This window comes from Nyctibius grandis, chromosome Z (assembly GCF_013368605.1).
Source record: "Nyctibius grandis isolate bNycGra1 chromosome Z, bNycGra1.pri, whole genome shotgun sequence".
NCBI lineage: Eukaryota > Metazoa > Chordata > Aves > Nyctibiiformes > Nyctibiidae > Nyctibius > Nyctibius grandis.
In genome coordinates this window covers 93,335,413-93,360,227 of record NC_090695.1, presented here as the reverse complement: position 1 = coordinate 93,360,227, position 24,815 = coordinate 93,335,413, and the positions used below count along the sequence as shown (strand labels likewise).

The window sequence follows — 24,815 nt, the reverse complement described above, 5'->3', positions numbered from 1 at the left end:
TTTCCTAAGCAATAGAAGAAGCAATGGTGGATTTTTTTTTCCTAATCAGCCAGTAGCAACTTTCATGTGCAAAATGATCAGCCACGAGAAATCATTTAAAAGCTACATTATAATCAAGGCAATTTTAAAGCTCAGCATGGTTAGCCTAAAAATAAAAGAGTTAGATCCAGTTGTTTAATGGAAATGAAGATCATGCAATGATATCCTCACTGCTACTCTAGTAAATTGGCTTCCACTTGCTCTGCGATGCAGCCTAATGAGGAGCAGAGCAGTTTACTTCACTAGAACGACACATTATGTACAAGAAGATTACTCCATAATTATAATCCTATATGGTTTCGGACAATGCTTTCCACATTGGAGGAGACGACAAAGCCTGTTTGAAAACGGTCCAAGCTATCAACAAAGGAATGTTATTAACAGATATGTTGGTTAGCAGCTCACGTGAAATTGCACTTAGTGCCTTCAGAGAGCACAGGGTGGAGCTGATCCCCGAGACAGAAAAGCCGCCTGTGCATACACATATGCCATCGGAGCCCTTCCCGTTGTTGACGGTGTTGTGGACAGAAATACAGAACTGAGTCTATGGGGAAATATCACTCAGCAGTGCTGCAACATTGCTTCCCTCCCCAAAATCAATTTTCAGAAGCAGTTAAGTGTTGTCACTCCACGAGTCGGGAAGCTGAGGTGCAGAAAGATGCAATGATGTGTCCGGGGTTGCTCCAGCTGACCGAGGTGCTTCCCGGAGTCCCAGGACACCACCCTGTCTGCCCTGTCGGGGCCATGACCCATTTATCAAAATAAGGTGTTTGAAGGCTCTCCCTTCATATCCAGGCAGGATTTGCTGCTCACCTGGCCAAGCCCAGCAAACTGCTACGTGCCTGAATGGGTAGGCTTAGCAGAACTGACTCAAACCCCTCAGTATTATCAGTTACTCATGTCCCCAGTTTCCAAGTTACACCTTAATGGTGAGAGAGTCACTATAGAATTACCAAAGATAAATTGTCTAAGTCATGCTAGAAATTATTTCAAAGAAAATAGGAGTAGTTGTTTTTTTCCCCGAGAATTATTTGGGCTGACGGGTAAAGAAATACTGAACTACATTCTGTAACGACAGAGGTACTTGGTAAAAAATATGTTCATACTGATTTGATTTGGGCCTCTGATATTTTTTTGGGGCAAAACTTCCACTGGATTTGAAAGCATTAGGACAGCAGAGGGGGCCTCCAGGTTTAGGGGACCCCCACGTCTTGTGGGGTAAGGGTGGTCATTAACTCTCCTGGGGGAAGCTGAGTAAACACTACTTTTAAACACCAGCTTTTCCATACCAGGGACTGGTTAATTTAGCATTCTGGGGTGTTATGGACCAAGCACGCCGCAGAGTTCAATGTCAAAAGCTTTCAGGACATCAAGAACTATGAGAAATCCTTGACTAAAGCCACTGCATACTAATGTGTGAGGCCAGCCTTAGCGCCCCAGCATCCTCCTCCCTTTGAAGTCGGTTGTCAGGCTTGATTTGGAGTCCGAGAACCTGGGTTAGAAAATCAGGGAACCACTAAGTACGTTCTGCCCTAGGGAAGGTGCTCACCCTCACGTTGGCTGGCGATGGAAGAGGAGGAAGGTTTTTCAGCGTGCTCTTATGGTTTCAGACTTGAACTTGGAACTGTTTGTTTTTGCTACGCCACCCCTTCCGCCCGAGTTAATAGTCAACTTTGAAACCCAGCTTTATGTCCTGTGTGTTTGATTTACATTTCAAATGCAGGGCCAGCAGGGCAGGCTGTCTAAATCACTTGTCAGCACAAGGGAAGGAGGTGACACAGTGGGAGGAAAAAGTGAGACGCGGCTACGGCCCAGTATAAACGTTCCAGCAGCTGGGCAATGCTGTTACTGGGAGGGTCCCCAGCAAGCGACAACTGCTCACCTTGCTCAAAGGTTGAGGTCTAACCCAGGCAACACACAGGGACCAGCTTGTCTCCTTTGATTTACACTCGATTCCTCCAACTCTACAACCCTGCATCCTGTTTTCCTTATCCGCTGCAGCTGTACGTGGAGGTGACGGCTTGAAAAGACCTAGCGAGAGGAGTTTCTTTTGAAACCAAAAATAGCCCATCATGATTTTAGTATTTTTTTTTTTTTTTGGTCAGCATGTTGCAATCTTAAAATTATCACCGATCTGTAGCTGAATTGACATACAGGAAACCTATCTAATCGTGAGTCGGAGGGCACAGGGCAGAGCGAGTTCACCACCCACTCTTGAAAACTATCTGTCTGGAAATATCATTTTCAGCTGCTCTTTGATGAGGTAACATCAAGGAGCAAAGCGACTGCACACACCACGTGGGCCAATGCCAAATGGTTTGCAGGGCCAGTCAATGCCGCATTGAGGAAAGGGGAAACATTTGCAAAATTGGTCAAAAATGAACTAGATGTGTTTTAAAGCAGTTACTTTCCAGACTGTTTACTCTGAATGACACAAATATGATCGGCCCGTCCTTAGAGACCTTCACGGGCTTGACCTGATGGATGTGGTGACGCCTAATCCTGCCCTCGCTCACGCTGCCCAGAGTCGTGCGTGTGCATGTTTCGACAGCTTGTGAGCAGGGTCTTGCTGGCTGCCGTGCGCTGCCACAATGCATTTGTACAACAGGATGACCTCTTCCTTTCATCTTTTTAAATTAAACACAAAATCCTTGGGCTGCAGAGGGAACAACCCCTCGTGGAGATGGCAGGTGGAGGAGCCAACGTGGAGCCACAAGCCCAGCACCATCAGAGGCTGGTGTGAGCATCGTGCCTCTCCAGCGAGCCCACACCCACCACAGCTTCCCAAGGTTTTACTGGAAATAGCTATGTCTGCTTCTTGCGAGCACGTTAAAAACTACCTGCCAGGTTCAGCCGATGTAAATCCCCGTAAATCTGTTCACCAGCCTTATTCCTGGAGAACTGCTGCTTAATGCTCTGTTTCTTCATAGCTGCAGTTTCTCTCAGTTTATTTTAACGACGGTGCCTTGCTCTCAGTTTCACCACACACGTCCTCTATATTGCTAAAAAGGCACTGATGAACATGAGCTGTATTACCAGAAATCACATTCCTGTTCCTGTTCCTTGGCTCATTTCTCCCTCATTTCCCTTTACCTTCCTATTTTAAGACTGCATGCGTGACATACCTGTCAGCTACATCCACTCAAATATTTATCCAGTAATTTAATCAGTGAATTTCATGGTAGGTTGCTAACTACATTGATGATTTTCTCCTCATTCACATAGCTTGGGTTGTGATGCATTAGGGTGCTGGAAGGCTGCAGATTCATGGGGATGTATGAACTCAATGAAGTTTGTAAACAATTACTCCTTTTTCTTTCAGCCCTGAGGCCTGTGGTGTGCCTCGCCTGTGTGCTGCACTGAAGGGGAAAGTGCCAGAGATTGCCGACACTTGGGCATCGGCGTGACCCTGGGTCAGCCTCAGCTGTGGGCCAACCTCTGGCTCATGCCGAGGGAAAAGCAAACAGAAGAGGGGCAGAGTCCGCTGGAACAGAGTGGGGGATTTTAGCTTTACATTTCAGAGGACACCTCCTTTCTTCCCTCCTCCCAATCCCCAACCTGTCTAAAGCCAGTCATTCAGGAGAGGGAAACTACAGTCTCTCGTAGGAGACTATTCCCCCCAAAGAAAGCTCTTTCTTAAGCCAATCGCAGCTTCCAGACTAGAACAACTTTAGGAGATACACCAAACCCCCACACTATGCTCTTGAAGCCCACCATGATCCCAGGCTGGAGCACTCCTAGCCAGAATGAACTCCGCAGAGCCAGGCACCAAGGCTGAGCCCCCCAAAGCCATCCTGCTGTGTGCCCCAGGGTTGATATGCCCTAGGGTCTGGTGGTTTGGCCAGTCAGCCCTTTCCTCACCTCAAAATGGGGCCTCAAAGAAAGGGAGGAGCGAGAAGTGGCACCTTTTATAGTGTGAGTAACAGCTCAGCAATATGTTCCCCCGGGGCAAGGTATGCTCCACACTCAGTGATTTCAAAAGAAGTTTTAAAAAAAAAAAAAAAAGAAAGAATGAGGAACTAACTCAACACACCCTGTAGGTAGGTTCTGGCTTCCCTGGGGAGAATTATAGTGTAAACTTCCAAGTAGTATCTGCTTAATGTGTTATGAACAGCTTTTCCTTTTTCTTATTCCCCCTCCTCAAACCTGAAACCACTGCTTCTTTACCAGATAATGCTTTGCCTTGACAGGATGGGAGAGATGTTGTATATGTACAGATATAGATACTCTATCATCTCTTTCCATTAATAGGTATTAAGAATAGGGATAGAAATGATAATCTCACTCTGTTGCATCCTGTGCCCAGTCTCCAGGAATCCTGTTACTTAATGTTTGAAACATCCTTTGGAGGTAGATGAATATAATTGCCCCCCACTCGTTCCTGGCTCTGGAAATGGCAGTGCACTTCGAGACACGCTTACCACAAGCACTGGCTTTGGCTGCAGCAATCCTGCACTTAGCAGGCACATGCTTAAGGGCTTTGCTGGACGGGCTGAGCTAGTGTGCTTGATATCTTGCAGGATAGGGTAGGAAGGCAGAGAGAGATTAAGGATTTTATCATGTTCCCAGGAAAGTTCAGTACAGAGTTTCATTGATTTCAGTGGAAGAGAAGCCGTCCATAAATAGTTTGCACAGCTGGGAAAGAAGCCCAGGAGATCCCAGTGTCCTGTCTTTCCCTCTGACCATTAGGCTACACTTCTCCTCAAAGAAGTATTGGACATGGGGGAATTTACACTCTCTTACAGCCATGCAGGTTGCTCCAAAAAGAAGCAATATTCTTATATAATAACTAATATAAAACTATAATAATATAACTAATCCTGCAGCAAACCCTGCAGAAAGGCTGCATTAAGTGTGAGTGCAAGGCTGGCGACCGTGCCTTTCAGAACACCTTGGCAGTTTTACCAAACCGCAGATAAGTGGAGATTGATACAACCTTGTCAGAAGGGTGGATTTTTTTTCCCCCTGTGGAACCTGTATTTAGCTGAAATTCCAGAAGTGATTGCATTTTACTTGGGTATATCTCCCGCAGAAGTGGCACGAGCTGTGTTAGGAAATAACTTCAAACTTACTGAAATTCAAAGCATTTTTAGTATATCAGTAACCTCAAGCAGTTCTTAATTGCTGAAGTAATACTGCCTTCACTTCTCAAGCAGCACTAGCTGATTTTAGCCAAGCTAGGAATATGAAAACAAATTCTAGACTGGAGCATCTCTTCTTAAGACTTTTGTAGATGCAGTCAGACTAGGTAGCTCAGCGTGCCCTGGTTTTCTCAAAGCTCTCTGAAAAAATTATAATAATAATAGCAGTATATCAGTTAGTCCTCAGGGATAGCTCCATTTTCCATGCGTGTAACCTTTACCACTTTGGGATGCAAGCTATTTGTTTTGGCAGCCCGAAACAGCCCATAACTTTACCATGATAACCATTTTTAGTTTGGCCTGTAGATTTTTTTTTTCCTTTTTCAAATCCATCTGTCCTGAGAAGTCAAATTCCTGATTTTATCTTGCACCACCCACCCTTTTCACTTACAAAGGGGACCTCAGAACAATCCCTCATCCTCTTGCCTTGCTCTCTGGTTTTCCCTTGCCTTGTTCTCAAAGAGATTCATGTTTCTGTTTCACTGTGTCTGTGCTAAATTCTTCTGTTCCTGATATTTCTGGATTCTGAGGTAGGGAGGTGCCATATTTATTACCTTGCAATAACATCTGAAATACCTTTGTTGAATTTACAAGTTTTGAGACTAAGGAAAACAACCCAGATATCATTTTCCTGCCTGCCAGCTCTGAGTGTTACATGTAGGATTTGGGTTGTTAGTTATTGCATGATTACTGAGAAGAGAGATTCTGTTCTTTGGACTTACCAAAGCTGTTGGTGATGGGTGCGTGCATGAGAAAAGAAACCAGCTCTTTCCCCCATCCTTTTCTGTTGCTTTCAGAGGAGAAAATAGCAAAAACATCTCTGCAAGAAAAATCACTCAGTCTAGCTGGCAGTGGTTTGCCATTCAGCAGATTCATTCAGGCTTTTTCATGGGTGATTCTTTTTTCAGGTGTCCAGCATCCAAATATAGCAGATGTGGGTGTTTTCTGTCTTTGAAAAGAGAAAAACAGCTGTTTGACAAGAACAGTGGGACTGATGCAGAGCGTATGCAAAGTGCAGAGTGAGACCTGAGTACCTGGTGAGAGCCCTCAGTTGATTTTGATCTTCACATCATCCTGCAGGCAGCTGTGGGGAGGCTGTAATTAAATTATAGCAGGACATGGGGCTGTTCCACGTTGTCCCAGGACCAAATTCAGGCCAGAATCTGCACAAGGTAGAAGGGACATAGGTCCGTCCTTGCTCTGTGCCTTCAGAGTGGCTCCCCCATGAGCTACATAGCCTTTGCACTGTGTGCTCTCAGCAGCTGCCAGGTTCAACTACACCTGAACAAACCCAGTGACGGAAGGAAGAATTATCTCGAAGAATTCTCTTAGGAGTGCTGGGAAGTGGCAGAGATTTGCGAGACACTGGAAGAAATGCCTCTGGTAAAACATGTATTTCTTCACCAGTGTTTTAGGTGTAGGAACAAAATGATGTTGAGTGTTTCTCGCTTCCTACGGAGTGAAAAGCTGTTCCTTCAGGTTTATCCCAAATCATCTGTGTGACTAATTCCCTCTTGGAGTTAGCAGGGAGAGACGAGTTGTCCTGTTATGCAGAGAGTTAGCAGGGATTATCTGGTTTATCACAGTCAGCTTTCCTACACTCCAGAGCTGCCCTTACTCCCAGCCAGATGTTCAGAGGTGGGCCCGGAATCTGTGCGGTGCTTCACCAAACCCTCTGAGTCCTCGCTGACAAATACCTGCAAAAATACTTTTTTATCTGCTTGGCTTGTCGTGGGGACCATACAAAACTACTTCACAGGCTGGATTCAGCTACTTGGACATCCGTGGTGGGTAGTCAGGGGCTTTTCTGGGTTTTGAACCTCTGCCTCCTTGAGGGACTCATGCAATTGCCTGTTTTATTGACAATCAAGATTGCTCAACGAACTATGCTGCTTTTTGGGAACCAATGTATAGATATTCTTTAGTAACATTAATGGTTTACTCCCGTGATTAGGAACAGATGAACTTTAAAATAATTAATAAATTAGTATTAATATATTTCGTATTTTAATGTGTCCAAATGCAGGTATTAATGAGTTACTGTTAATTTTTAGCTAAGCAACATCAGGTTTCTTTGCTGATGGGCTTTGCTCAATTGAAAAGTCCACTGCTTCTGGGAGTTACATTTGAAATAGACTTGCAGGATCAAAACCTTTTTATTTTTGGTAATTACTACTGTTTTCAACATCCCAGTCTGAGGAAGTGTTGGACCGATCTCTCCTAGCCATAGCTGGAAGGCGTCCTGTGTCATTTGAGGGAGGGTTACTGGGTGACTACAAATACGCCACATCACAGACTTCCCTGTGTGTCAAGGGAATGGTTTCCACCACACACATAATGGCAGAGTGGCAATTAGCCCAAGCAGAGCGGGTGAAAACACTCAATCCTCGTCCTGGCCACAGGGACACACGGTGTTGGAGGTGGCTGGCAGCTGATTTCTGCACAGCGGAGCAGCTGGCTGTGGGGCTGCCCTCCCTTTTCTTTGGTTTCCTACCGCCTGCTTTAGTGCCTGCCCCTCCACTCCTCCCCTGACTCTTTCTTTTCTCTTAGGGAAAAGTATATTTTGCCCCTAATATTTAGCAATGACCCCATTTTTATTTAAATCTTCATTTCCTATCCCGATGGTTACTCCTCATCCAACACTGTGAAGAATTTGCCTCCTTGATGATGTCTAGGAAATACCTTTGTTTAAACCTGCTCTGCCAAGCCAGTGACATAACCTACGCTCTCAGATATCTGTTTCCTCGCACACAGGTGTCATTCCTCTGGATCTTTTCAGTTCTACTGCTAAACTGTATCCCATTTATTCTGGTTATCTAGAAATCCTCCCTTCCCCTCTAGCCCAGTCCACCTTTCATCCCAACCATCTGGAAGACTGCTGTTAGGCAATGCTATCTTGGTCTAATTTGTAAGAAATAATTGATTTATTACTGCTACATACCTTTCCTGATTTTCCTGGGCATGGCAGAAATAACAGGCTGTTCTAGTCTTAAAGAACTTCATATAAATTGCATTCACATACAACATATCTCAGCGATAAGGGGACCTGAGCTCAAAGGAAGCCGCATCATATCTTAACTCTCTGGAGTTTTGAGGGGTTTATTTTAATAATATCCTGACTTTAGCATATACAATCCATGGTATTTGCCAAGCTTAAAACAACAGTCACAGGAGGATCCTGTCGTACGTTTTTGCAACTGGTTCTCACATCAACAGAGCGCTGATCCTGCATGGAATTCATTCCACATTTTATTCATTATCTGAATGAGTTATCAAGACAGCTCTCGGCCTGGCTGGAGGTACCAACATAGTGCAGACAGATTTTTTTCCCACAGAACTCTCCGAAGCGATACTGTCAGCATGGCTATATTTAATGGGCTCTACCCATGCAGTCAATCTCTCAGTGCACAAGAAATAGTTTACAATCTCTGAAACCCTACACTCCTCTCTGCCATGGAGCAAGAAAAAGTAACATCTACCGTCATTCCTTTTGCATGTCGCTGGATCCAGGGGGAAGGGTAAGCTAATAAGACAATGAAGACATTGAAAACAATATTCTAAGAGGCAGAGCGAGGCAAAACCAAAATAAAAATCAGTAGTCAACATCTGCAAGCAATCTTTAATCACATATGCCTTTAAGTTCACATATGTCATGCCCTACTTACCTTGGCTTTGGGCTTAGTATTAGTTTAGAAATAACCTGTGATCTTCAGTATATCATTGCTATTGCTGAGTGAAGAGTTAGGACAGAGGCTGTTGCATGCAAAGATGTTTTCCCCCACGTTAAATGCCATTAGGCAGAAAATAACTGACATTATGGGAAGATAACGTCGGGAAGCTTTATGCTCCCTCCGAATTTTCTGTGACGTACCCCTGCAGCGTGCCTGAAAGAGCTTTGTGCCACACGCATTGAGGTAAAGGTCATCTGTCCTAAAGTGACTTCTACAAAATAAAATTGCCTGTTTCCCAATTTTAAAAAAAAGGTCTAGTTCATGAATATGGCAGAGAAATGTCATGACACGCTGATCACGGGACTGAGGTAAGTGGCAGGGTAATGGTGTGACCTTCACTTCACATCTGAAATAGAAGCCTCTTGGGCTGTGGAAGAGGGGTTGGTGAGTGATGTCTGTGAACCCTGGGGCTGGGGTATGGATCTGCTCCAATTACGCATGACATAAGCAGCATGGGGGGAAAATAGTCATTTTAGTGTGGTTTGGCAGGATTTAGCATTGGAACAATTGCACTGATGAAAAATAAAATGACCAGATGACACAACACAGCATGGACAGCAGTGACAAGAGGGATGGAGAGCGCCTTACTGGGGAGTGAGCAGTGGCACAGCCACATCGGGCAGCTGCCCGATCATCATGCATTGAAAATGCAACATGGCCAAGGCAGGGAGAAGGCCAGGAGCTTATATGAGACATCTTCCATCTCTGTAACTCCAAAACCCTATTTCCAGTGTCTTATTGTTAGAAGCGTTACTGAGTTGGGAAGTGTGGAGGTCTTGAAATACATAAATTTAAAGACTACCTTATAGCTCAAAGCTTTAGGATCAATGTTCATTACCTCTTGCCATGCTGTATGTGGTATACACGTAAGTCCCTTTTTTGAAGTCATAAACTACATCAACATAAACTACATCACCCCTGGAAGTGTTCAAGGCCAGGTTGGATGAGGCTTTGGGCAACCTGGTCTAGTGGAAGGTGTCCCTGTCTGTGTCAGGGGGGTTGGAACTAGGTGATCTTTAAGGTCCCTTCCAACCCAAGCCATTCTATGATGAATTTTAACTGCCTAGCTCAAGATTTGCCCTTCTACAAGGCATAGGAATAAAGTTGACTGCTCTTGTGACACAGGTTAATTCTTAATTCTTCAGTTAGACTGGAAAAAATCCAGAGTCTTCTTGCCCGCTATGTCCTCCTCCCCCCATTATAAAAAAAATACCAAATGTGCAGGTTATAAATAACACATGTTATCTAACATTTCACCATATAAGGAATGAGCAGAACTGGAAATGCTGATTTCTTTTTTGCCTTTAGTGTTCAAATTAAATGGACAACGTAGCATATTGAATATTCCCAGCAAAAATGGTTTATGTGTAGTTCTGGTGTTCTTGTATCTTGCTCTGAGCTTTGTTGGCCTATTTGCTGGTACTTCAACAGCCAAGAACCATGAGTTTGACATTATATTGCTAAAACATATCAGTCTCTGACTAATTTGAAAGCAAGGGAAACAGGGCTCCTCCACTCTTGTGTTACGTCCTGTGTAAGGGTAGGGAGCACGTAGGAAGGGACTGTTAAAGCCTATGGGACATGTATCTATAATGAGCTCGGTAACACCATCTTCATTGCTGTCTTTAACCAGAGAATAGGTATTTTGAGGGCAAGCAGAGGCAGTTAGATCTGTTGTCATATAGATTAATCTTGGGGCAAGGACTGAAGATAATCTAGGGCTAAAATTGCAGTATGAAGTAATTAGTTGGTTTACACCATTTTTCCCTTCATTAAATAACAGGTATCCTTCCAGATCCCTTTTCCCCATGAACAGGAGCTGATTCAGTTCTGGCATGCAGTCCCCTTCCCTCTGTGCTTCTGCTCTGAAGCCTGAACTGGCCTCCAGTTAATTCGTATAGAATTAAAGAAGGGGATGAAGATACGAAGCTGTTCTGAGCCTTTCTTTCTCATGCAGCGTGATACCAGCTACTGAAAAGCAGTTTTGTATCCCCTAGTAACACAAGGCTCAAAAACATTTCACGAATAAAGAATCTGCCTACCTGGTTATTAACAGCCCAGCACTCACTTCCAGTTATCTCCTACCCTATTTGCTTGCAACCAGGTATGAAAACATTTCTGCAAGTAACTGAAAATAATGGGAAAATTCACTGATTTTGGAAGCAAAGTGAGTTAAAGCAATGAACCGCAGTACATGTTCTTTATGCATGTACAGCAGCATAAGGAAACTGTGGGAAGCTAATTTGCAAGCCTGTTTACTGAATACCTGGAACAACTCCCATTTCCCATTTAAATTAGCTACAGGAAGCCAAGTGTCTAATTTGCTTCTCCAGTACCTGCTTGTTCCACTCATGTATGTCCTTACCCTCACGCATTTTAGCAGACTCTCTCCTGGCATTTCAGATGTTTATTGCTGCATCTATAGTCTGTAGTAGCTTCTCCAGGGAAAAATAAATGCGGACTGCTAGCACACTGAGCTGGCTGGCTTTGTACCTGCCTTGCACTTCACAGGCACAAACAGCTATTTGGAGTTCAGGAGAACAGCAGGTCAGGTTTATAACATCCAACAAATCCCTGGGCCAAAACCAGTATGCAGCTCTTGCAAAAGCAGAGACTTTGAGGAACAGTCTCCTTTTTGCGGTCAGTGCTAAACCTGTTCTGTATCCGGAGATGTCTGGCTATCCAGTGCTAAAGCAAATGATATACAAGCAGTATAATAGTAGTATTTAAAATAATCCCTTCCACACACACCATCATCTCAAAGCTTCTTTCCAACCTCATCTGCTCAGGGCTAACCTAAGCTGTGAAGGAAGCCTCCTGTGTCACCTGTTTTGTCCTCTCCTTGGAAAAGGAGGGGACATGGCTTTGGATGTGAGAATTGCTTATGGAAAATGTCCTGGTTTTAGTCCCTGCGCTCTGGCCTCCAGAGCCTGCGAGCTTGAAAGCTCAGCTGTGCGTCTCTAACCAATTATGGGCTGTGCTAACATTGCCGCTTGCTTTTCCAGAGGTAGGTTTCTCAATGGAAAATTGTGAGAAGTGTCAATAAATAATGACAGTTTTGAGAGCACTGGGCCAAGGTTTCTTCTTGCCTATGGACAGTTATATAATGGTTCTTCATCATCTGTGGCCTTTTCTTAGCCAAAAGTCAACTTGGAATATGCTGGTGATGTGGGCAGCGGTAGGTAAATGCCTCTTGTTTAGCAGTTGAAAACTCTTGTTTACTCAGGAGTAAGATTTGTAATGACACAAAGCATGTGGAGCAGTATTTTAAATGCCTTCTCCAACCACTACTAGTAAGATACTTTCACCAGCCAGCCTGCCCCTCTCATTAGAGGTTGACTTTTCAATAGAACAATAAATACTAGCTCACCCTCATACATTTTCTGCATTTGTTTCTTTGCTATTGACAAGAGGAGAAAATTCCTGTATTCTTTTCTCTCCTGTCCCTCTGGAGAGGTCAGGATTTATCCCTGAATGATTACATGATCTGTCTCGTGCTAATTAAATAGAAAGCAAGTTAGAACTGTCATTTATGGAGTCCTTAAGCCCAGAGGTCTTATTTTACATTTCAGTACAAGACTGAAGGAAATTGAAAACATTATTCCTTAGAGAACTGAGATATAAAAACACTGGGAAATATTCATGTAAGCAGAGCACACAGAAATATCTTTCATTTATGTTCCCATTTGTTAAAACAAAACAGTACTTTTTTAAGCAAATGATGAAAATTGAAGACTTTCCTCACAGTAGGAATATCCCTGGTATCAGTCTTATAGCCAGAATGACCATCTGCCCCCTGGCCCTGGAAAACATCCTTTACAATACAGTGGAGTCAGAAGTTGTCCCAGTAGGTGACCTGTCTTCTTAAAGCCATTGTAATTTGCTCAGCGTTCCTCTTTAAAATAATCATTTAAAGTAGGGTTGGAAAAAAGATATGTCATTCTTTGACTATCAACGTTTGATCCACTGTTTTGATTCTTTTAAGCACGTATCATTATGTCTCCCTCAAATACCGTACATAGTGAATGAAATGCCTAACCAGTAGTTAAGATTGGCATATTTTTAAATCAATGTTGTACACTAAGTAGTTCAATGGAGTTCTGATAAAAAAAAACCCCAACATCTAGCGACCTGGAACTTGCAGCTGCTTCTTTTGCTTCCTCAATGATTTAGGATTAATTTTACAGGCTTTATTACTTTACGTGATCTCACCCTCTCCATTCTCCAGGTGGATGAAAACATGTTCATTGAAATGATCTTCCTGTGAAGCCGCAGAACTCAGTTTGCTGGAGGAAGAACGGAGCATAGGTGGTAAAAGTTTCTAGGACTGAATCACCTAGCTCTTGATACTACTGCTAAATTAAATTACAGTTCCTATGGAACCTGCCTGGAGAGAATAATTTTAAAGCAACTCTCATGGTAAGACTGGTAATCAGTGAAAGGAAACCTTGGGATCAATCCAAGTAATGCTAGAGAAGATGAATTATGGAGACACTTTGTCTTTAATTGGCTTTGGATACAGTTATACATAAGACCCTTCTTACCTAAGGTCTTAGTTGACGTATATGAAGAAGGGATTCAGTGGAAGGTGTATGGGAAAGGCAGCAACAATGCATGAATGCTACACGAAATAGCCAAAGCCATTTATCTTAGCGACAGTCATTAAAAAAAGACCGGAAAGCTCCTTTCTCCAGCGGATGGTCTCAGTGAGCTTTGGGATATCAGTGCAGTCACCCATATCATCCCCGTCGAGCAAATGGAGGGTGTTTTCAACAATAACACAGAGTTGAATGAAGCCATTACTGTGAAATTTCACAGAGTTTGGAAAACTAGACCGCGTGAATGTCCTTCCTCCAAATGTGGGAAACACTAGCTCAGCCATACTATCCTCCATGGCACCTTCTTGGATGATTGTGAATATACCTATCAAAATCCCTTCGATTTCATGGTTTTTCACTGGCTACTGATACCAATGAAGTGCTTCAGGAATCCTTCCATGCCCAAAGCAGCTGTTTTGCACCTGGTTTTATGGGAAACTGTGAAATGAGATTTTCTCAAGATTTTTGGGGGGTTGAGGCTGGGATGAGACCTGATTAATTTAAAACAACTATATGAAGCTTTATTACTCAAGGAAAAACAAACATTCTGGAAGAACACATTACTAAAAGTCTAATGAACTATCAGGACCTCACATTTCATATTTTGATCTTTTACTGATTTCCAATAAATATTTTTAATCAGGAAGGCTGGCTACGGTGACTAATCTTGGAAAAATCTTTCATACCAGGAGTAAGCCACAAGATTTGCTTTTCTGTACATAAATAACTCACAGAGAATAAACATAATACTATAAATTGATTTTCAGTTATACAAAATTCTGTGCTAAGGCTGCTGGAAATTTTTCCATCGAGATGGAAACTGGATTGTTAGTTGAACATTTTTATTAGTATCTGCTTTAGTTACATTTCCATTTTCTGCTAGAAAACTGATATTTTTTTGGCTGAAAGTTCTTCCCTCCTCCAGTTCCCACTGCAAAAATGTCCAACCATTTTCTACTAAACAGGTTTTCTGCTTTCAGGTTTCCAAGAAACAAGGCAAATATATCCACCGTATCCCTTGTCTAAGCCACTTGATTTTACTACAGCACTGGGTAGGTTCACAGCTCAGTAGAACAACAGTGTGACATGCGTGCCAGCAGTTTTGCAGGAAAATGATGTCTCTGCCCCCACACCTTGCAGTCTGCAGAGCAGAAAGGGAGAGGAAGGAGAAAGAGGAAAGATGTGCATAAGCAGACCTTTAGTTATATTTTATGAGCCCAGTCGTTCTTCCCTGCATTAAGAGCTCCAGTGAGAATATATGCCTTGGGGTGAAGTTTGGAAGAGGATGATATAGGTGAGGTAGGAGGGAAGAATGGTGGAAAAATCATGGTGGAAAGGAGAGAAGGAAATGTGTGAAGGAGGAGAAAAATGATAGAGAGAGGGGAGAGATCAGAAGAGGGCAAAAAAACCCCACAAGTGAGGAGAGCAATGGTAGGTGGTGGGGGACCTGGACAGATGGGAAGGAGCAGGACAGAGGGGACCCCACAGTCAGTGTCACTGCAGGCAAGGAGAGCAAAGCCTGGGGTTTCAGAGCCGAGGAGGTGGTAGGGGACCAGAGCTGTGTCTCTCCCCGTGGCTGCTGCTTTTCTGTGTGTGGGGTCACCCAGTTTTGTGTCCCGGCCAGGTTTCTCTAGGAGGGGAAGGTGGGAACTAGAAGGCTGTGACTTTTCACCCTCCTCATCCACTGCTGGGACTTCAGTGTTGATCCCAGGGCTTTTGCCCCTGTGGCAGATCAACGAAGGGGTGGCTGGGAGCCCTCGGTGGGCTCCCTGTGGGGAGCAGAGTACAGTGTACGCTGTGATGAAACTGGTAGTTGCAGATAAAGTATTTACGGCAGTGGAAAAAGATACACAGATGCATTTCATTCCTCTACTATTAAATCGGTAACAGGCAGCATGGCTGAGCAAGCTGGGCGATCCTATTACATTTCAAAAGGTAGCTCTAAGGATTCATCTTCCCCACACTCCGCGCTCCCATATGTTGTGTGAATGAGCTTTACTGAAGCTACTATCTCCTATTGGCAAGATGGGCATATTCCAGGAAAGCTATTAAGTGAAAAGTCTAAATCTGATGGCGATGGTATTTTTCCTCCCCCAGCCAAAGCAAACTAACTTTCTTCTCTCTTGCTGTCTCGTGTATTAGCACACATGAAAATTTTACTGATATGAATTATATAAATCCACTAGAGAGGCTGTTCTGCAGTAGCACAGAATAGGGAGGCTCTATTGTAACACAAAAGCACATAATGGATGAATGAATATAACAGAACAACAGAAAATCATTAACAGTCCACAGGCCAGCTAAGTGTGCTGGCCATAATTTATTCATTTATGCTTAGTTTTCTCTTCTGATTCTGACTAGACACAAATTAGAAAACCTGTTCAGCCATATCATGGATCCCAGGGAAAGATGCACCTTAAAAACTGATGGCAGAAGTGCCTTCTCTTCAGCAATCCCCACTGGCTTCAGGAGGGTGACAGACATCTTTTGGTGAATTGCATCCAAGCGATGTTAGATGTCGCCACCTCTCTGATAGCAGAAGGTAGCACCATTGGTCAAGTAGTCCCCAAACCTCCAGTGGCCTCCTTCATAGCCTTGTTGATACTGATACGGCTCAGACATGGTGGAGCAGTGGAGTGAGGAAGAAAAGAGGGTGAGGGGAATATCCTCACCTGGCAGGTCCTGGAGTGCTTGAAGTCTATAGGTCAGGGCCCAGATGTTCGACATCCCCTGGCAGAGCATAGTCAGCCTGAGAAGACTTTCACAAGCAACGGTGGAGGAAAGCCCCGTCCCAGGTGGGTGTTTGGGCAGGGTGCCCTGGTGCTCCCTGCATACCCAGCCTGCAGGAGGAAGCAGAAATGCTAGGAATGTTCCTTGGAGCAATGATGAGCCAAATAACAGAAACACCTGGTTTTAAGCCATCTCCTGAAGCAGGTCATGGGAAAAGCAGCAGCTCTGGCTCTCACCAATGCTCCTCCCTGATAAGTCATTGAATTTCTCCCCAGCTGTCCCCAGGTCATGTTCACTCAAACACCACTTAGACACACCATTAAGGTCTGCTCCTCAATAAACATTTCCCTCTTTGGGAGGAGACAGAGCCCACCCAAGTCTGACCAGACGATGAAAATTTGCTCTGTGCTCAGCCGCCTGAGTCAGATACAAGAAAAAAATCATTGTGTGCATGAAAGTCCTTTTTGTCTTGTGTGTGGGGGTGGGGGGCCCTGCTGGCATTTCGATGAGCTTTTCTGTTTTCTTGCTGAAGTTCTCATTTATGTGCCATGCTCTATTGATAAGCTGGGGACACTTCTGAGAAGCCTCATATGGAGACAGTCCCATTCGTTTCCTGCAGCATGGCCAGACACAAGGGCTGCACCATCAGTCTTTGCAGAAGGTCTCTTGCTTGCAGGGAATTTGGGATTTGGTTCCCAATCTGGCTAAAACAACCAACCCCTTCTTCCCCCAAAAGGAGAGATCAACATAGATCAGTGAGGAAAGGTGGCACTGGCTCACAGAATTCCACAGGGGAAGGAGGTGCAGTTCATATTCATGGTCTTTCCCCTGTATAGGAGGACAGCTGTGACATTTGAGTGATAAACATTCTATTAGTTCTGGGTCATGAAAATCACAATGCAAATCTACTTTTTCTGAATGTAGGGTGGCTTCCCAGGGGCTTTTTATGGTCACGGGACACTTCAGTTAGTTGGGTAGGACCGCTGAGGATAACCTGGCTTATATTTTAGGTGAACATGCTGCCAGAAAAATCCTTTAAGGTTAACCAGCCTATGGCATCTTCAGCTTTCTAACTGAAAGCCTTCTGTATCTGCTGAAAGAAACAAGGGGAGCATATGTGAGGGAAGAACAGAAGTGAAATTTGAGCTAAGTTACCGAGTGGTTTCACGGTCATCTTCCCCTCCGCTGAGGTGGTCAGAGAAGGATGTTAGTGTCAGTGACACTCTCCAGTTAAACCTCTGCTCCTTTCCCTGGACTAAAGCCAGAGGCAGAAAGAGAAAACCAAGAAGCCATCAACGCTACAGCCCTGCCAATAGGCATGTAACTGCGCGCAGACAGGAGACCACGAGACATGGTGGACAAAGAAGAATACGTGTTGGCAACGAGCGCTCGATTCACATTTTAAACAAAATGAAGCAAGCAAGATTCCCGATGAGTTCAACATTTGGTCAGGGGATATAAGTTCCTAGAAACATATCTGTAGTTACGCTAGTGACTAAGTCAACCTCCTCCTCTATCAGCAGGCTAATAACAGCAGAGGAACAGCCATCTTGAGTTGTTCTTGGAGCCGCTTTCCCAAATGGAAGGAGAGGGTCCCCCAGAGGGTGCAGGTCAACAGCTGCCTCTGCCATTGAGGCCAGGATGAGGCCAAGTCAAGGAAATAGGAGATGCCACTAAGATAAAACTTGGATGACTAAGTTGCTTTGGTGATAATTGGCGTGTAGGGTCCTAATTGCTTTAGGTGACTGATGACATTATTTGGAGGGGCACAGGTAGTTAGCAGCGTGGTTCTCATGGACTTTGAAATCTGAGCCATGGCACAAAGAGTTGGGCTGTTCTCAGCTGCTGATCATCTTTTCAGCAAGGCAGTCCTGATTTCCAGGCCTCTTTGGAAAATAGGTCTTGAGATCAGAGATTAACATTTCCCAAGACATCTAAATAACTTAGGGGCCTATTTTCTAGTATTAACATTTTTTAGCCACAGTAGTTGTAGCTTGGATGATAGATTATTGCTTTTGATTAAGAAATTACCTGGGTAAGTCCTCCAAAAAGCCTTGCAGCTATTGTTCAAAACTCCTACTGGATTTCCAAGGCGTTCTGCTACGGTATCCTCTATGTGGGATCTGTGGTTCTCTGTCCCCAGGGAGCAAGAGACCACCCTTCTTTTCTTGATGGCTTCATGGATAAGGTCCCAAATTTTTCTCTCTTGAAGTATGGGGTCATGGTACAGAAGAGGCTGAGAACCACTGGTCTGTATTTATAATTTCCTATTTTATGCCAATCCTGTTATCATTCTCCTAATATACAGCACTTTTGTCTTCCCAGGGGTCTACTTCCTTTGAAATATTTTCCTGGTCTTTTTTTTTTCTTCTTCGTATTTTTGCACTGACATCATCTGATTGAAAAGAAACTTTTTTTTTATTTTGTTTTGTATAAAACTGGTATTTTTGAAGCAAGATATTGCTACATTTCCTAGGACTGAATTGTATTTAGGTCTGATTGTTCTTTATTTAAAATCAATGGCTAAATTCCTGTCAACCCAATAAAAGCTAGTTCTATGAAAAGAAAAAAAAGATTTATCCGATTATTAAAAGAATGGATTATTACATAGGCTTTTTCTAAAATGGAAAGAGGTAATTAACCAATTGGATTGGGTTTGCATAGCCTATTTATCTATCGGGTATTGTGAATGTTTCAATACATTTCCCTTATTCCTTTCTAATTCCCTGCTGAGCCAATAATATTTCCAAAAATACTTAAGCAGGGGGTGAATTCATCGGTGTCCTACTAAATTATATCTTGCCTATATTTGTATGATCCTGTCACAGTAGGGAAGTTAGCATCATTAAAAAAAAAAGATGCTGAAATCTATGCAATTTTTTTCCTGCAATATCTAGGCCAGAGAGTGCAAGTCACACGATACAGAAACCTCCTGGGAGAGTCAGGTGGAGGAGCAGGACACCAAAGCGCAGCAACGCTGCTCTGTGCCCAGCAGCGATGTTGGTAATGACAATTGCTGCTGCGAGGACCTCTGACATCACCAGTCACTCCCAAAAATGCAGCTAATAAATATCTATGATGAAATCATTGCTGAGTCACTCTATAAATACCTCCCCTTTGGCCTCATCAGGGCAAATAGGAGCTGACCTCTGTTATGCAGGTTTTGGTCTAAACCAGTTTGCCATTAAGCAGGTTGCCATAGGTGAATTAGCTGCGAAAGGGTACTCAGAGATGAATTTTGGCTTCAGTGACTGCATTAGACATTAACTGTGTGGCTGTAGGTGCAGTCAGCTGGTTTGCTAATAGCCAGAGCAGGATTAGAGGTAATTAAAAAAAAATCTTTGGAAAATGGGGAATAAGTATCAATTTTCCATTACAGATGAATTAATAACTAAACTCCCTCTCTTGCCCACTTTACTTGCATTCTGCAGCTTGTTTTTCTTCAGGGGAAGAGCTGTCACTTCCAAGGCATTTCAACGGCACAGTGGGTCCCTGCCTTTGTGCCTGGTCTCCATGTGCTGCCCTAACACGAGTGGTTCACAATGACAGCAGTGAGCAGACTTAAAATGGTTGCAGCCTGAAATACATCCCTTGCATCAGAGACCCTGTGTTGCAAAGGGGATACTACATTGCTCAATGTCCTTAGTGACTGTCGACTTTTAGAAAATTGTAGCAATAACCAGTGTTTGGAGGCCTGGGCTGGCGGCTGGACTGAGTGCTGATTTACCCTCCCCATGTGTGGGCGGGATAGGTCTGCCTGTGTCTTTTGTACTAAATTTCAGTTTTTCTCCAATAGTGTCAGCCACATTTGGATTACCAGGACACAGTGTGACAGTGTAGCCCTAAGGACAGTGATGCTCCTGACTCAGGGCTGAGCATTTCTGCTTTTATTTTATTTTATCCAGCAGTGATGGTGTAGGAAGTTGGTATTAAAACAAAGTCATGTCACTGGTTCACTGAAGTCGCCAGTAAGTCCTTCAAGCAGGCTTTGCTTATTCCTCATGGAGGTGCTCACACACACAAGACCATGACCTTTCAAGATGCCAACACTGGAACGACCTTTCCAAAGCATCTGCAGATAGGCCATCCTTTTGTTGTCCTCCCTCTCCCACCCTTTGCCATTCCTTAAGCCTCCAGAGAAACGACACCGTGAAAGATTGCATGGAGAACAAGCGAGGAGCTGTAGAGACTGCTTTCACCTGCTCTGAGGTGCACAATAGCCGGAGGCTGAAAAGCCGTCCTTGATTCTTCTAGGAGGAGGCTCTCATGTGAGCTCTCAAAATAGGACTTCAGCCAGCCAGAGCTGAATTTCATCCCAGTCCCACTCTCTGGTGCAGAAGGAAAAACTTGATATTATTGACATAAGAGGTGATGTTAGCTCGGGAATCTGTGCCAGAAGAGGCTGAAATCCCTGCTGTACGTTTTGGAGATCTGGAGGACGATGGTTACAGGATGGGGTAGGTGCCCAATTCTGTTGAGTTTCAGCTGGAGCAGAATGGCTAATGTGCCCTTGGAAACCCCAGCCTGCAATTCCTCCCTACTGCAGTTACAACAGCACAAAGACAATGTGGTAATGTCTGCTGTGTTACAGAATCTCTTTATCTGAAAAAAAAAAAAAGTCCTGTCAGACTAATCAGGGAATTAGCAGTATTACAAAAGTGCTCCTCACAAATCCTAAAATGCAGACATGACTCAGATTAATTTTCAGATCAGGAAACTTATCTTTCTGGTGTGCGGCACCAGCCTGTAAGAGAGGTTTCTGGTTTTAACACGGATTTGTTTGGTGGCACTTGGCAGAGAAACAGAGGGCTTTTTTTTTTAAAAAAAAATTATTATTATTTCAAAATCTACTGGAAAGGATTTAGCTGCCTTTTGGAAACATTACTTTTTCTCTGTTTAGGGGAGATTTTTGACCTTTCTTAAAGACTTTAATTATCCAGGATTGTCACATCTGATTTCTTTAAATACCCATAAGAGGAAAAACTCACAAAGCAAATGAAAGGTTAGTGAACTTTACTTTATTTTGCTCACAATGCGAACTTTCAAACGACTGGAAAATAATTTCCTTCTATTTTGAATGATAGAAGTTAAAGATAGGAATGACCTATTAGATCACTGTGAGCATTTCTTTGACAATGCAGTTCTGTTTCACTAATCGGAAGAAAGGAACACAAATTTCAGAGGCTGAGTGGTTCCAAGGGCCAATAGTGGTGTATGGAGACCCTCATCGCAAGGAAGACCTGAGCCAACTCAGCAGGGACCGGATGCCTTCACCACCCGGCTTCTGTTTGGTGGCCTTATGAAATGAATGAGTTGTGTCTGTCTGATGTAGAGTGACCGGGGATGAATAGCACAAAAAACACAACTATGACTGCTCCATTTATTGGCCATTTTGGCAGCATGGCTGAATAGCAAATGGAAGTGGAAATTGCTCAGAAGCTCCCAAACAGGGACCTAGCTATGTGGAGGAACCTGCACTTCCTTCACCCTTTGACATTTTATTATTAACTACTAATTTTGAAATACATAGTCCATTTGATGAGCACAAAGAGAGCTAGCTTAGCACAACAATCATCTTGTTGGTTAAAAACACCCATCTACTCCAGTGCTCGCATGACAAAATTTGTTTTCCACAATGTTTCCTGGGCATGGCTTAACTGGAGGATAATTTTTTTAGTAGTTTTTATTCTTTTTTTCCCTAAACCAGTATTACACTAGCAGAACGTATTTCAGATGGCAGGAAAAGACTTGTTCTTGTCCGGTTTGGAAGTAATTATGGAAAAGTTTCTTAGCGTATCTCAAAATTGGAACAAATTGTTGCTCCGCAGTGTGCAGCTCCTGCCCCCTGGCTCTCCAGCAGCTCCTTGGGACGATCTCATTCAGTTCGAGGATTTTCCATGGCCAATCTGCTCTGCAGTTTAAAGGTCCTTAAACAGTATCAGAGGGTCTTGCTTTCTCTACATCTCCGGAGGGTGACGGACACAATTACTGCTGTTCGGGTTGAAATTTATCCTGAGCCTTCATGGCACTATATTGACTTTGGCTGGGGCTGGCTCAGTGCTACTGTGTAGCAGGGGTGATGTATAAGGCATATATTGCAGGCTGTCAGTCCCATACACTCCAGAAGTTATGATGGCATCTCCTCAGTGAGCTGACTGAGTGTTAGGTATTAATGTTAATTTTCATAAAGCTGAGCTGTACCCCATAAGCACCAGCAGACACCTATCTCTTCTTCTCATGGATCCAGAATAAAATCCTCCTTCTTCTGGGAGACGGGAGAGGAGTTGGACACTGTCCCAAGTGTGCCAAGGGCAGGGAGAATTTAGTGGGAGCCAAACTGTCATAACGTACTGGTTAGAGCCAAACGCAAGAGTTGCAGAAGTAGCTGTTTCCTTATCAGAGACTTGAGTGCGATATGCAGTTTGGATATGTAACACAGCTGTAGAGGATCACATCTGAAATGTAATAAGATCTAAACAGGCTGAGGTTGTTCGGACATCGTTATGTCACTGGGAATGTCCTGTTGGGTTAAATCCAGACCTGTGGGCCACAGTGCATCTGCAAGCCCTGAGGAGTGAAACGGAAAAGAGGAGAAGTCTGCCAAGGGGTGGGCAAGGAGGAGGGCAATGTCCAGCTGCAGCACTGTGTCCTCGTTCAGGTGGCCCGCCGGACGGGACACGGCCACACTGACTCCACACATCCCTCACACGGCCTCCGACACGGGGCTTTCTGTTTTTTAAAAGCACTCTTTCCTTGGTAGCTATCACTTTGGTATCACTGCTTGCTCTAAGGCGGGGGGCAGTTCCCTGTACTATATAAGGCACAGCTGATGCAGAGCTTTTCCCAGCAGATTGAAAAGCAAACTGATCTACCTGCTTGTCCTGGGATCTCCTCCCTGGTGGCTAAATCCAGATCAGAGTTGAAAGAAGAAACAGATCCACGTGTGCTGAACCCTGTGAGAACTGCAAGGCTACGGGAATTGAGGAATACAGGGCTGGAAAGCCCAGCCTCATGCTGTCTCAGGTATCATACCCAGTAGTCACTCACTGATTTTAGAAATGAGTTTCTCTCTGTCCCCTCTGCTTCTGTCTCTCTTTGAGTGTGGCACCAGGCAATTACATAAAGACACTGTGATGAGGCAGTTAGCTGAGCTCCTCTGAAGCTGTGTGTCTTGTGGGGTGTCAGTCCAGATTTGTTCTGAGGCTGGGATGACATCTCCACATGTTATTTGGTGCATTTGACAGTTTTTGGTGATAGTCCCTGAAGTTGTGGGGTAAATGCCACACAGATGAAGGTTTATTTCCATGTGTATAATGCCTCCTTAAAAGACTCAGATGGAAGAAACAAACACAATGACAGAAAAAACCCTTTTAGCCTGTGCATACCCCTTTATATGCCTGAATAGAAGTGCCCAGTAACTTTTGAGATGCCTTCAGAAACTTTGGCCAAACCATTTCTTAAAAGGCCTTTAAAGAAACCAGTTTGACTTGGAGTTTTCCCAGCATGGTCTTAGCTGCAGAGCATTTAATTCCCTTGATTTGAGTAGAGTTCATTTAGTCCTGCTGTATTTGTGGACTTTTGCGTGTCCTGAAGAAACCCCTCTATCTCCTAGGTTTTGAGAATGCTGTTCTCTAATACATTTCTGCTATATTTATCTCATAATTTGTGTTTTCTCCTTGTTATTCTTTGCCCTGACACAAGTTGCTTTTGAGTGGGTGAGCCCCTTGAGCTCACTTGCTTTCCCTCTGTTTCCCAGTGTTTCTTTCGAAATGATTCACAAGAACACACATTTCACTTTGGCATTTCACAGCCCCTTCCCCTCTTATCTCGTGTTCATGAGCTTTTAGAAATGTCCTGCAGTAGCCTTGCCTGACTGCTGGGTGTCTAAGTCTTTTAATAGTTCTGCTAACTTTAATTTTACTTGATTTTGCCGCTTCATTTTTATATGCGTGCCGGACAGCTCATCCCCTCAAGAATGTCCTGAAGACATCCTCTGCCCTGATAAATAACAGAAGTGATAGTTAAAGTATATGTATATAAATAATGTTTGCTCTAGTGTGTGGGTTTGCCTTGCAAATACGAAAATGTGACTGAAGGCCTGCACCTCTGCGTTCAGATCCTTGCTGTACAGTGAAATGAAGTGGAATGTGCTACAGCGATTTTCTTTGATAATGTCTGGCTTATAATTTACTTTTGGCTGAAGCAATCAGTGAGGGAAATCCATTTGAATAGCTTTGTAGGAACGCTTTATTTTTCTGGTGCTGCAGGCTGCAAGTTTCACACTCTGAGACTAAATCCCTTTCGTATCGTCCAGGTCCTGAGGAGAGACATTTATTTAAAAGTAGCTGAAATGAAGCACAGAAACAAACTGTAAGTGATTTTTGGCATTAGAAGTGCACTGACTGTAAAGCAGTGGCTCAGCTCCATATTTTAATAGGCTTTAACATATCAATTATAGTGCTGAGTAGTAATTAGGGCTGTACAGCAAAATGCAGAGTGACCTCTAAACCGTTCCAAAGTTGTGGGAGCTGGTGGGAAGCAGGATTTGGGAGCAGACTGAATTCTGGTAATCATAC

General features: G+C 43.7%; 1 protein-coding gene across 1 annotated transcript in view; it reads left to right on the top strand.

Annotated features, from left to right (window-relative positions):
* Window positions 1-23,179, top strand: part of PDGFA (platelet derived growth factor subunit A) — a 64,264-nt gene extending 41,085 nt beyond the window's left edge. The window contains exon 7 of the mRNA XM_068423185.1: window positions 23,090-23,179. The gene's annotated coding sequence lies outside the window, so the exon portion shown is untranslated. The remainder of the gene's footprint in view (window positions 1-23,089) is intronic.
* The last annotated feature ends 1,636 nt before the right edge of the window (window positions 23,180-24,815 follow it).